Raw genomic sequence first — 3,743 nt, 5'->3', positions numbered from 1 at the left:
ATTACGCCATGACGTATAACGTCATATTGAATTACGTCATAACGTGTAGCGTCATATAGTATTGCGCCATGACGTATAACGTCACAAAGTACAACGTCATAACGTATATCGCTATATTGTATTACGTCATAACGTATAACGTCATATAGTATAGCGTCATTACGAATGACGTCATATAATATTGCGTCATAACGTATAACGTCGCATAGTAATACTTCATAACGTAGAACGTCCTATATAATTACGGTTTAACGTATACCGTCACATAGTAATACGTCATAACGTATAGCGCTATATATTGTATAGCGTCATAACGTATAACGTCACATAGAATTACGTCATATCGTATAACGTCATATAGTATTGCGTCAGAACTGATGACGTCATAAAGAATTACGTCATGACGTATAACGTCATATTGAATTACGTCATAACGTGTAGCGTCATATTGTATTGCGCCATGACGTATAACGTTATATGGTTTTGCGTAATAACGTATAACGTCACATAGTACTACACCACAACGGATGACGTCATATAGTATTGCGTCATGACGTATAACGTCATATAGTATAGCGTCATTACGACTGACGTCATATAATATTGCGTCATAACGTATAACGTCGCATAATAATACATCATAACGCATAACGTCATATAGAATTACGGTTTAACGTATTCCGTCCCATAGTTATACGTCATAACGTATAGCGCTATATTGTATTACGTCATAACGTATAAAGTCATATAGTAGTGCGTCATGACGTATAACGTTATATGTTATGGTGTAATAAGGTATAACGTCACACAGTAATACGTCATAACGTATAGCGCAATATTGTATTGCGTCATAACGTATAACGTCACATAGTATTGCGTCATGACGTAGAACGTTATATAGAGTTACGTCATAACGTATAATGATATATGGTATAACGTTATATGGTATAACGTAATAATGTTGAACGTTGTAGAGTATTAAGGTGTAACGTATGACGTCACATAGTATTACTTCGTAACGGATGATGTCATATAGTATTACGCCATGACGTATAACGTGATAAAGTATAACGTCATATAGTATTGCGTCATAACGTATAACGTCACATAGTACTACACCACAACGGATGACGTCATACAGGATTACGCCATGACGTATAACGTCATATTGAATTACGTCATAACGTGTAGCGTCATATAGTATTGCGCCATGACGTATAACGTCACAAAGTACAACGTCATAACGTATATCGCTATATTGTATTACGTCATAACGTATAACGTCATATAGTATAGCGTCATTACGAATGACGTCATATAATATTGCGTCATAACGTATAACGTCGCATAGTAATACTTCATAACGTAGAACGTCCTATATAATTACGGTTTAACGTATACCGTCACATAGTAATACGTCATAACGTATAGCGCTATATATTGTGTAGCGTCATAACGTATAACGTCACATAGAATTACGTCATATCGTATAACGTCATATAGTATTGCGTCAGAACTGATGACGTCATAAAGAATTACGTCATGACGTATAACGTCATATTGAATTACGTCATAACGTGTAGCGTCATATTGTATTGCGCCATGACGTATAACGTTATATGGTTTTGCGTAATAACGTATAACGTCACATAGTACTACACCACAACGGATGACGTCAGATAGTATTGCGTCATGACGTATAACGTCATATAGTATAGCGTCATTACGACTGACGTCATATAATATTGCGTCATAACGTATAACGTCGCATAATAATACATCATAACGCATAACGTCATATAGTATCACTTCGTAACGGATGACGTCATATAGATTTACGGTTTAACGTATACCGTCACATAGTTATACGTTATAACGTATAGCGCTGTATTGTATTACGTCATAACGTATAAAGTCATATAGTAGTGCGTCATGACGTATAACGTTATATGTTATGGTGTAATAAGGTATAACGTCACACAGTAATACGTCATAACGTATAGCGCAATATTGTATTGCGTCATAACGTATAACGTCACATAGTACTACGTCATAACGTATAACGTCATATAGCATTACGTCATAACGTATATCGTCACATCGTAATACGTCATAACGTATAATGTCATGTAGTATTAAGGTATAACGTATAACGTCACATAGTAATACGTCAGGACGTACAACGTTATATGTTATTGTGTAATAACGTATAACGTCACATAGTAATACGTCATAACATATAGCGCTATATTGTATTACGTCATAACGTATAACGTCATATAGAATTACTGTTCAACGTATGCCGTCACATAGTTATACGTCACAACGTTTGGCGCTATATTGTATTGAGTCATAACGTATAACGTCATATAGTATTGCATCATGACGTACAACGTTGTATGTTATTGTGTAATAACGTATAACGTCACATACTAATACGTCATAACGTGTAGCGCTATATTGTATTACGTCATAACGCACAACGTCACATAGTAATACGTCATAACGTATAACGTCATATACAATTACGTCATAACGTATAACTTCACATAGCAATATGTCATAACGTATAATGTCATGTATTATTAAGGTATAACGTATAACGTCATATAGTAATACGTCATGACGTATAACGTTATAGTGTGTGACGTCATAACGTACAACGTCATATAGTAGTGCGTCATAACGTACAACGACACATAGTAATACGTCATAACGTATAATGTCATGTAGTATTAAGGTATAACGTATAACGTCACATAGTAATACGTCAGGACGTACAACGTTATATGTTATTGTGTAATAACGTATAACGTCACATAGTAATACGTCATAACATATAGCGCTATATTGTATTACGTCATAACGTATAACGTCATATAGAATTACTGTTCAACGTATGCCGTCACATAGTTATACGTCACAACGTTTGGCGCTATATTGTATTGAGTCATAACGTATAACGTCATATAGTATTGCATCATGACGTACAACGTTGTATGTTATTGTGTAATAACGTATAACGTCACATACTAATACGTCATAACGTGAAGCGCTATATTGTATTACGTCATAACGCACAACGTCACATAGTAATACGTCATAACGTATAACGTCATATACAATTACGTCATAACGTATAACTTCACATAGCAATATGTCATAACGTATAATGTCATGTATTATTAAGGTATAACGTATAACGTCATATAGTAATACGTCATGACGTATAACGTTATAGTGTGTGACGTCATAACGTACAACGTCATATAGTAGTGCGTCATAACGTACAACGACACATAGTAATACGTCATAACGTATAATGTCATGTAGTATTAATTTATAACGTATAACGTCACATAGTAATGCGTCATAACGTCTAGCGCTATATTGTATTGCGCCATAACGTATAACGTCACATAGTACTACGCCACAACGGATGACGTCATATAGAATTACGTCATGACGTATAACGTCATATAGAATCACGTTATAACGCACAACGTCACATAGTAATACGTCATAACGTATAATGTCATGTAGTATTACGTCATAACGTATAACGTCTTATAGTATTGCGTCATGACGTACAAGGATATGTGTTATTGTGCAATAACGTATAACGTCAGAAAGTAATACGTCATAACGTATAGCGCTATATTGTATTGCGTCATAACGTATAACGTCACATAGTGTTACGTCATAACGTATCACGTCGTATAGAATTACGGTACAACGTATAA

Source organism: Bombus fervidus, unplaced genomic scaffold, assembly GCF_041682495.2.
Source record: "Bombus fervidus isolate BK054 unplaced genomic scaffold, iyBomFerv1 scaffold0020, whole genome shotgun sequence".
Classification (NCBI taxonomy): Eukaryota; Metazoa; Arthropoda; class Insecta; order Hymenoptera; family Apidae; genus Bombus; species Bombus fervidus.
This window is presented reverse-complemented; position numbering follows the sequence as displayed.